Genomic DNA, 11,456 nt, shown 5'->3' with positions numbered 1-11,456 from the left:
CACACAGGTCCCCTTACCAAGGCTGCTCAAGCTGTCACCACTGCCAAGTCCATTCTGTCGAAAAGGAAGCCAATATAAGCCTCTAATGTGGCACCATTACCCAAGGAACCGACAGCCACCTGGTAGCAGAATAATTACATTGGACCCCGTTTATTATGGAGAAGGCAAGGTTTTGTCCTAGTGGGAAGAGATACCCATTTCATTTATAGAATTTGCTTTCCTTACCCACAATGCTTTTGCCAGCTCTATTGTTTAGGGATGTATAAAGAGCTTTATCTATTACCATGGTGTTCCACACAATATTGGCTCCAAACAGGGAACTCATTTTTTAAGAACAACAAAAGTATAGCATAGGGCTCGTGACTACAGGATTCATTGCTGTTTCCATATACTCTCTCATCCAGAAAGAGCTGACTGGATATATTAGCTATCTACTGCAAATTACCCCAAAACTTCACATTTTAAAACAACAAACTTTATCTCCCAGTTTCTTGATGGGTCACGAATATAGGCATGGTTTAGCTGGGTACCTCTGACTTAGGGTTGCTCACAAAGCTTCTAGCAAGATATGGGCCAGGGATGTGGTCTTCTCAAGCCTTGAGTAGGGGAGGAATCACTCACTCACACACACAGCTGTTGGCAGGCTTCAGGTCCTGGCTATCTATTGGCTGGAGATATCAGTTTCTTGCCATGTGGACGTCCTCAAAGAGCAGCTTACAGCTTAGCAGCTGGATTCCATCAGGGCAAACAAACAGAGAGCAAGAGAAAACCAGCAAGACAGAGGCCAGAGTCTTTGCAATCTAATCTTAGACGTGACATCCCACCACTTTGGCTATATTCTATTCATTGGAAACAAGTGACTAGGTCCAGCTCACGTTCAAGGGGAGGGGAATACACAAGGATATGAGTACCTAGAAGCAGTGATCTTTGGGAACCATTTTAGAGGCTTCCTATTACACTGCAAATAGCAGTAAGACAGCCTGCTGAAGCCTCGTTTATCGTCCTGTAGGCTAGGGTGCTGTCCTACAGTCTGTAAAAATGACTAACAGCTAACATGTGGTACCACCTCTCCCACCAGAGAATTCACAGGTCTGGAAAACCAGGGATGGAGGTAGAAGTATCCCCTCTCACTATTACAAGAAACAACCTACTTAGAAAATTTTTTCCTCCCTTCCCTGTGTCCTTGAGTTTAATGTGTTTGGAGGTCCTGGGGCCCAAATGTAGAATGCTTTCCCCAGAGACCACAGCCTTGGTTCTAATAAATTATAAGCCGAACCTCCTGCTGATCATTAGGGGTGCCTCGTATACATGAACCAACAGAGAAGATAGTCACTATTATTTCTAAGGGAAAAGTGGGGTGCTGATACAGAATGGGGGCAGGAAGGATGTTAATTGTTCCTTTGCCTCTGTTTTCCTCACTACCTTATCAGAATGGCTCTGGTGGTGACTAACGTTTTAGATTTCAGGCAACAGTGTGATGGAAATCATCACCCTGAAATGATGCAATATTTGAAGGACTTGGAAATTGCTGAGAGACGGAAGGGGTGGGCTGAAGTGAATAGTTTCTATTTTCCTGTCCCAATCCACTCTGCCCTTCTTCATCTTTCCCTCTCTGTTCCCTGTGAGACTGACTTCTAGAGACCCTATCACTGGCTTTTCTTGCCTCTGGCTTCCGAGATGCCCTGGCAGGACATCACAGGGTTGAAGGAGATAGGTAGGGTTACTTATTCCTCCAGTTCCTGCCAGGTCAGTTCTCAGATTGGCAGTGACTCTGCTTCTCTGGCAAAGATTGGTTTTCTGTGTTTAATTTTGAGTGCCCTTGAAAGCAGCACCTGAGAAGAGAACTTGAGTGTTGGAACTTTACTTGGGAATTGATCTCAGGAGGCAGAAGGAACAATAGAGTGTTTATTAATAATCTGGTTACTGCCCTTGGCAACTGGGGCTCAGTCACTTTGGAGATTCCCTGAGGAACTGTTAGCCTGTGTCCCAGAAGGATTTCCATGGAGACTGAGAAGTTTGGCCATTTATCCATTGACTCCTAGTCACTATTGATTGAAATTGCTCCTGCAAATACCAACTCCATGACTGTCTGTGTTGTACCTATGTTGGCTAAGTGGCCTTCGGCAGCCTTGGAGAAAGCCCCAAGCAGCAAAGCAGAGACATTTCTTAAACAGTCTCTCTTTCTCTGTCTGACTCTGTATGACAGTCTCTAGGTCTATCCACGTCTGGATGGATTCCATCAGGGCAAACAAATGACCCCAGTTCATTCCTTTTTATGGCTGAGTAATATTCCATTGTATATAGGTACCACATCTTCTTTATCCATTTGTCTGTCAATGGGCATTTAGGTTGCTTCCATGACCTGACTACTGTAAATAGTGCTGCAATAAACATTGGGGTGCATGTGTCTTTTTGAATTATAGTTTTCCCTGGGTATATGCCCAGCAGTGGGATTGCTGGGTCTATGGTAATTCTATTTTTAGTTTTTTGAGGAACCTCCATACTGTTCTCCATAGTGGCTGTATCAATTTACATTCCCACCAGCAGTGCAAGAGGGTTCCCTTTTCTCCACACCCTCTCCAGCATTTGTTGTTTGTAGATTTTCTGATGATGCCCATTCTAACCGGTGTGAGGTGATACCTCATTGTAGTTTTGATTTGCATTTCTCTAATAATTAGTGATGTTGAGCAGCTTTTCATGTGCTTCTTGGCCATTTGTATGTCTTCTTTGGAGAAATGTCTATTTAGGTCTTCTTCCCATTCTTGGATTGGGTTGTTTGTTTTTTTAATATTGAGCTTCATGAGCTGTTTTTGTATTTGGAGATTAATCCTTTGTCCATTGATTTTTTTTGCAAGTATTTTCTCCCATTCTGAGGGTTGTCTTTTCATCTTCTTTATAGTTTCCTTTGCTGTGCAAAAGCTTTTAAGTTTCATTACGTCCCATTTGTTTATTTTTGTTTTTATTTCCATTACTCTAGGAGGTGGGTCAAAATGATCTTGCTGTGATTTACGTCAAAGAGTGTTCTTCCTATGTTTTCCTCTAAGAGTTTTATAGTGTCCAGTCTTACATTAGGTCTTTAATCCATTTTGAGTTTATTTTTGTGTATAGGGAGTATTCTAATTTCATTCTTTTACATGCAGCTGTCCAGTTTTCCCAGTACCACTTATTGAAGAGGCTGTCTTTTCTCCATTGTATATCCTTGCCTCCTTTGTCATAGATTAGTTGACCATAGGCGCATGGGTTTATCTCTGGGTTTTCTATACTGTTCCATTGATTTATATTTCTGTTTTTGTGCCAGTACCATATTGTCTTGATTACTGTAGCTTTGTAGTATAGTCTGAAGTCAAGGAGTCTGATTCCTCCAGCTCCCTTTTTGCCCCTCAAGATTGCTTTGGCTGTTAGGGGTCTTTTGTGTTTCCATACAAATTTTAAGATTCTTTGTCCTACTTCTCTAAAAAAATGCCGTTGGTAATTTGATAGGGATTGCATTGAATCTGTAGATTGCTTTGTGTAGTATAGTCATTTTCACAATATTCATTCTTCCAATCCAAGAACATGGTATATCTCTCCATCTGTTTGTGTCATCTTTGATTTCTTTCATCACCATCCTATAATTTTCTGAGTACAGGTCTTTTACCTCCTTAGGCAGTTTTATTCCTAGGTTTTTTGTTGCATTGGTGAATGGGTTTGTTTCCTTAATTTCGTTTTCTGATCTTTCGTTGTAAGTGTATAGGAATGCAAGAGATTTCTGTGCATTAATTTTGTATCATGCAACTTTACCAAATTCATTGATTAGCTCTAGTAGTTTCCTGGTGACATCTTGAGGATTGTCTATATATAGTATCATGTTATCTGCAAATAGTGACAGTTTTACTTCCTCTTTTCCAGTTTGTATTTGTTTTATTTCTTTTTCTTCTCTGATTGCTGTAGCTAGGACTTCCAAAACTATGTTGAATAATTGTGGCAAGAGTGGACATCCTTGTCTTGTTTCTGATCTTAGAGGAAATGCTTTCAGTTTCTCACCATTGAGAATGATGTTTGCTGTGGGTTTTTCATATATGGCCTTTATTATGTTGAGGTAGTTTTCCTCTATGTCCACTTTCTGGAGAGTTTTTTTTTTTATCATAAATGGGTGTTGAATTTTGTCAAAATGTTTTTCTGCATGTAAGGAGATGATCATATGGTTTTTATTCTTCAATTTATTAATATGGTTTATCACATTGATTGATTTGCATATATTGAAGAATGCTTGCATCCCTGAGATAAATCCCACTTGATCATGGTGTATGATCCTTTTAATGTGTTGTTGGAGTCTGTTTCCTAGTATTTTGTTGAGGATTTTTGCATCTATATTCATCAGTGATATTGATCTGTAATTTCCTTTTTTGTAGTATCTTTGTCTGGTTTGGTATCAGGGTGATGTTGGCATCGTAGAATGAGTTTGGGAGTGTTCCTTCCTCTGCAATTTTTTGGAAGAGTTTGAGAAGGATGGGTGTTAGCTCTTCTCTAAATGTTTGATAGAATTCATCTGTGAAGCCATCTGGTCCTGGACTTCTGTTTGTTGGAAGATTTTTAATCACAGTTTCAATTTCATTGCTTGTGATTGGTCTGTTCATATTTTCTATTTCTTCCCGGTTCAGTCTTTCTAAGAATTTGTCCATTTCTTCCACGTTGTCCATTTTATTGGCATAGAGTTGCTTGTAATAGTCTCTTATGATGCTTTGTATTTCTGTGGTGCCCATTGTAACTTCTCCTTTTTCATTTCTAATTTTATTGATTTGAGTCTTCTCCCTCTTTTTCTTGATAAGTGTGGCTAAAGGTTTACCATTTTATTTATCTTCTCAAAGAACCAGCTTTTAGTTTTCTTGATCATTGTTATTGTTTTCTTTGTTGCTATTTCATTTATTTCTGCTCTGATCTTTATGATTTATTTCCTTCTAAAATTTCGGGTTTTGTTTGTTCTTCTTTCTCCAGTTCCTTTAGGTGTAAGTTTAGATTGTTTATTTGAGATTTTTCTTGTTTCTTGGGGTAGGATTGTATTGCTATAAAATTCCCTCTTAGAACTGCTTTTGCTGCATCCCATAGGTTTTGGATCGTTGTGTTTTCATTGTCATTTTTCTCTAGGTATTGTTTGATTTCCTCTTTGATTTCTTCAGTGATCTCTTGGTATTTAGTAACGTATTGTTTAGCCTCTATGTGTTTGTGTTTTTTCCCTATAATTTATTTCTAATCTCATAACGTTGTTGTCAGAAAAGATGCTTGATATGATTTCAAGTTTCTTAAATCTACCAAGGCTTGATTTGTGACCCAAGATGTGATCTATCCTGGAGAATGTTCAGTGTGCACTTGAGAAGAAAGTGTAATCTGTTTTCAGATGGAATGTCAATTAAATCTATCTGGTCTATTGTGTCATTTAAACCTTGTGTTTCCCTACTAATATTCTGTCTGGATGATCTATCCATTGGTGTAAGTGAGGTGTTAAAGTCCCCCACTATTATTGTGTTACTATCAATTTCCTCTTTTATAGCTGTTGGCATTTGCCTTATGTATTGAGGTGCTCCTGTATTGGGTGTATATATATTTATAATTGTTATATCTTCTGCTTGGATTGATCCCTTGATCATTATGTAGTGTCCTTCCTTGTCTCTTGTAACATTCTTTATTTTAAAGTCTATTTTATTTGATATGAGAATTGCTACTCCAGCTTTCCTTTGATTTACCTTTTCATAGAATATCTTTTTTGCATTTTTCCATTGCATTTGCATGGAATATCTTTTTCTATCCCCTTACTTTCAGTGTGTATGTGTCCCTAGGTCTGAAGTGGTTCTCAGCATATATATATATATATATATATATATATATATATATATATATATATATATATATATATATATATATGACAGCATATATATAGGTCTTGTTTTTGTATCCATTCAGTGAGCCTGTGTCTTTTTGTTGGAGCATTTAATCCATTCACATTTAAGATAATTATCAATATGTATATTCCTATTACCATTTTCTTAATTGTTTTGGGTTTGTTTTTGTAGGTCCTTTTCTTCTGTTGTGTTTCCCACTTAGAGAAGTTCCTTTAGCATTTGTTGTAGAGCTGGTTTGGTGGTGCTGAATTCTCTTAGCTTTTGTTTGTCTGTAAAGCTTTTGATTTCTCCATTGAATCTGAATGTGATCCTTGCTGGGTGAAGTAATCTTCATTGTACGTTCTTCCCTTTCATCACTTTAACTATATTGTGTCACTCCCTTCTGGCTTGTAGAGTTTCTGCTGAGAAATCAGCTGTTAACCTTATGGGAGTCCCCTTGTATGTTATTTGTCATTTTTCCCTTGTTGCTTTTAATAATTTTTCTTTGTCTTTGATTTTTGTCAATTTGATTACAATGTGTCTCAGTGTGTTTCTCCTTGAGTTTATCCTCCCTGGGACTCTCTGCATTTCCTGGACCTGGATGGATATTTCCTTTCCCATGTTAGGGAATTTTTCGACAATAATCTCTTCAAATATTTTTTCGGGTCCTTCCTCTCTCTCTTCTTATTCTGAGACCCCTATAATGCAAATGTTGGTGTATTTAATGTTGTCTCAGAGGTCTCTCACACTGTCTTCAATTCTTTTCATTCTTTTTTCTTTATTCTGTTCCGTGGCAGTTAACTCCACCATTCTGTCTTCAAGGTCACTTATCCGTTCTTCTGCCACAGTTATACTGCTATTGATTCCTTCTAGTGTATTTTTCATTTCAGGTATTTTATTGTTCATCTCTGTTTGTTCCTTAATTCTTCTATGTGTTTTTTCGTTAACTCTTCTAGGTCTTTGTTAAACATTTCTTGCATCTTCTTTTTTTTTTTTTTTTTTGTGGTACGCAGGCCTCTCACTGTTGTGGCCTCTCCTGTTGCGGAGCACAGGCTCCGGACACGCAGGCTCAGTGGTCATGGCTCACGAGCCCAGCCACTCCACTGCATGTGGGATCCTCCCAGACCGGGGCATGAACCTGTGTCCCCTGCATCAGCAGGCAGACTCTCAACCACTGCGCCCTCTTGCATCTTCTTGATCTTTGCCTCCATTCTTTTTCTGAGGTCCTGGATCATCTTTACTATCATTATTCTGAATTCTTTTTCTGGAAGCTTGCCTTTGTCCACTTCATTTAGTTGTTTTTCTGGGGTTTTATCTTGTTTCTTCATCTGGTACATAGTCCTCTGTCTTTTCATTTTGTTTGTCTTTCTGTGAATGTGAATTTTGCTCCACAGGCTGCAGGACTGTAGTTCTTATTACTTCTGCTGTCTGCCTTCTGGTGGATGAGGGTATCTCAGAGGCTTGTGCAAGCTTCCTGATGGGAGGGACTTGTGGTGTGTAGAGCTGGGTGTTGCTCTGGTGGGTAGAGCTCAGTAAAACTTTAATCCACTTGTCTGCTGATGGGTGGGGTTGAATTCCCTCCTTGTTGGTTTTTTGGCCTGAGGTGACCTAGCACTGGAGGCTACAGGCTCTTTGGTTGGGCTAATGTCAGACTCCGGGAGGGCTCATGCCAAGGAGTACTTCCCAGAACTTCTGCTGCCAGCATCCTTGTCCCCGTGGTGAAACAGAACCACCCCCTGCCTCTGCCAGATACCCACCAACACTACCAGGTAGGTCTGGTTCAGTCTCCTATCGGGTCACTGCTCCTTCCCCCTGGGTCCTTATGTGCACATTACTTTGTGTGTGACCTCCAAGAATGGAGTCTCTGTTTCCCCCAGTCCTGTCAAAGTCCTGCAATCAAATCCAGCTAGGCTTTGAAGTCTAATTGTCTGGGAATTCCTCCTCCCATTGCCGGACCCCCAGGTTGGGAAGCCTGATGTGAGGCTCAGAACCTTCACTCCAGTGGGTGGACTTCTGTGGTATAATAGTTCTCCATTTTGTTAGTCACCCACCCAGTGGTTATGGGATTTGATTTTATTGTGATTGTGTCTCTCCTACCATCTCATTGCAGCTTCTCCTTTGTCTTTGGATGTGGGATATCTTTTTTGGTGAGTTCCAGTGTCTTCCTGTCAATGATTGTTCAGCAGTTAGTTGTGATTCCGGTGCTCTCACAAGAGGGAATGAGCACATGTCCTTCTACTCCGCCATCTTGAACCAATCTCTCTCTCTCTTTTTTTTTATGACTAATAGTCCATTTGTATATATGTACCACATCTTCTTTATCCATTCCTCTGTTGATGGACATTTAAGGTTCTTCCATGTCCTGACTATTGTGAACAGTGTTACAGTGAACTTTGGGGTGCATGTATCTTTTCCAATTATGGTTTTCTCCAGATATATACACAGGAGTGTGATTGCTGTATCATATGGTATCTCTATTTTCAGTTCTTTGCCCTTGATGTGGGACTTTGATGTGGGCAAAATGCATGGAACTGTCCACCATGTTGTGCTAAAGTCAGGTGGACTGAAGGTCTATGATGGAGTATGTCACAGTGTCTTCTCACTCTCTCATGGCTACAGGACCCTTTGCCCCTTCAGACCCATCATCACAACAGCTTCTGCCCTTACTAGCCCTAGGGTGCTTCATCATCCCTTGTTTGTTTCTACTTATGAGCACTATGCTTTGGTAAATAACCCCTCCTTGAACCCTCTCCAATCATCCTTTGGAGTGGACATCTGTTTTGTGCCAAAATTCTAACAGATAGAATGAGTGAGTCTCCAGAAGTGAACATAAAATGAGCTAAAATCCAGACAGCTAGACTAAACAAGGCCTAGTATTTCTACAGCCACCCACCATGCACATATCTGCTCCTTATTGAAATGTTCAGAGCCACAGAATCAACTTTCTGGCTCCTCAAGATCCAGAGACTTTGAGAAAGCACTTTTCATGCCAAGGAAACACATGATTTCTTTTATTTTCTTTAATTTTTATTGGAGTATAATTGCTTTACAATGTTGTGTTAGTTTCTGCTTTATAACAAAGTGAATCAGCTATACATATACATATATCCCCATATCCCCTCCCTCTTGTGTCTCCCTCCCACCCTCCCTATCCCACCTTTCTAGGTGGTCACAAAGCACCGAGCTGATCTCCCTGTGTTATGTGGCTGCTTCCCACTAGCTATCTATTTTACATTTGGTAGTGTATATATGTCCATGCCACTCTCTCACTTCGTCACATCTTACCCTTCCCCCTCTCCATATCCTCAAGTCCATTCTCTACGTCTGTGTCTTTATTCCTGTCCTGCTCCCAGGTTTTTCAAAACAATTTTTTTTTTAGATTCCATATTCATGTGTTAGCATGCAGTATTTGTTTTTCTCTTTCTGAATTACTTCACTTTGTATGACAGACTCTAGGTCCATCCACCTCACTACAAATAACTCAATTTCATTTCTTTTTATGGATGAGTAATATTCCACTGATATATGTGCCACATCTTCTTTATCTATTCATCTGTGGATGGATACTTAGGTTGCTTCCATGTCCTGGCTATTGTAAATAAAGCTGCAATGAACATTGTGGTACATGACTCTTTTTGAATTATGGTTTTCTCAGGGTATATGCCCAGTAGTGGGATTGCTGAGTCATATGGTAGTTCTAGTTTTAGTTTTTTAAGGAACCTCTGTACTGTTCCCCATAGTGGCTGTATCAGTTTACATTCCCACCAACAGTGCAAGAGGGTTCCCTTTTCTCCACACCCTCTCCAGCATTTATCGTTTGTAGATTTTTTGATGATGGCCATTCTGACTGGTGTGAGGTGATACCTCATTGTAGTTTTTATTTGCATTTCTCTAATGATTAGTGATGTTGAGCATCCTTCCATGTGTTTGTTGGCAATCTGTATATCTTTGGAGAAATGTCTATTTAGGTCTTCTGCCCACTTTTGGATTGGTTTGTTTGTTTTTTTGATATTGAGCTGCATGAGATGCTTGTACATTTTGGAGATTAATTCTTTGTCAGTTGCTTCATTTGCAAATATTTTCTCCCATTCTGAAGGTTGTCTTTTTGTCTTGTTTATGTTTTCCTTTGCTGTACAAAAGCTTTTAAGTTTCATTAGATCCCATTTGTTTATTTTTATTTCCATTTCTCTAGGAGATGGGTCAAAAAGGATCTTGCTGTGATTTATGTCATAGAGTGTCTGCCTATGTTTTCCTCTAAGAGTTTTATAGTATCTGGCCTTATATTTAGGCCTTTAATCCATTTTGAGTTTATTTTTGTGTATGGTGTTAGGGAGTGTTCTAATTTCATTCTTTTACATGTAGCTGTCCAGTTTTCCCAACACCATGTATTGAAGAGGCTCTTTTCTCCATTGTATATTCTTGCCTCCTTTATCAAAAATAAGGTGACCATATGTGCGTGGGTTTATCTCTGGGTTTTCTATACTGTTCCATTGATCTATATTTCTGTTTTTGTGCCAGTACCATACTGTCTTGATTACTATAGCTTTGTAGTATAGTCTGAAGTCAGGGAGCCTGATTCCTCCAGCTCCGTTTTTCTTTCTCAAGATTGCTTTGGCTATTTGAGGTCTTTTGTGTTTCCATACAAATCATGAAATATTTTGTTCTAGTTCTGTGAAAAATGCCAGTGGTAGTTTGATAGGGATTGCACTGAATCTGCAGATTGCTTTGGATAGTATAGTCATTTTCACAATGTTGATTCTTCCAATCTGAGAACATGGTATATCTCTCCATGTTTGTATCATCTTTAATTTCTCTCATCATTTTCTTCTAGTTTTCTGCATACAGGCTTTTTGTCTCCTTAGATAGGTTTATTCCTAGGTATTTTATTCTTTTTGTTGCAATGGTAAATGGGAGTCTTTCCTTAATTTCTCTTTCAGATTTTTCATCATTACTGTATAGGAATGCAAGAGATTTCTGTGCATTAATTTTGTATCCTGTTACTTTACCAAATTCATTGATTAGCTCTAGTAGTTTTCTGGTAGCATCTTTAGCATTCTCTATGTATAGTATCATGTCATCTGCAAACAGTGACAGGCTTTATTTCTTCTTTTCCAGTTTGGATTCCTCTTATTTCTTTTTCTTCTCTGATTGCTGTGGCTAAAACTTCCAAAACTATGTTGAATAATAGTGGTGAGAGTGGACGACCTTGTCTTGTTCCTGATCTTAGAGGAAATGGTTTCAGTTTTTTACCATTGGGAACAATGTTGGCTGTGGGTCTGTCATATATGGCCTTTATTATGTTGAGGAAAGTTTACTTTTTGCCACTTTCTGGAGGGTTTTTATCATAAATGGGTGTTGAATTTTGTCAAAAGCTTTTTCTGCATCTATTGAGATGATCATATGGTTTTTATCCTTCAATTTGTTAATATGTTTTATTACATTGGTTGATTTGCATATATTGAAGAATCCTTGCATTCCTGGGATAAACCCCACTTGATCATGTTTTATGATCCTTTTCATGTGTTGTTGGATCTGTTTGCTAGTATTTACACATGCTTTCTTTTAGAGGTAGCATGCAAATTTCTTATTAAAAAATTTTTT

The sequence above is a fragment of the Pseudorca crassidens genome, chromosome 9 (assembly GCF_039906515.1).
Source record: "Pseudorca crassidens isolate mPseCra1 chromosome 9, mPseCra1.hap1, whole genome shotgun sequence".
Lineage (NCBI taxonomy): Eukaryota > Metazoa > Chordata > Mammalia > Artiodactyla > Delphinidae > Pseudorca > Pseudorca crassidens.
Note: the sequence above shows the minus strand (reverse complement) of the source record.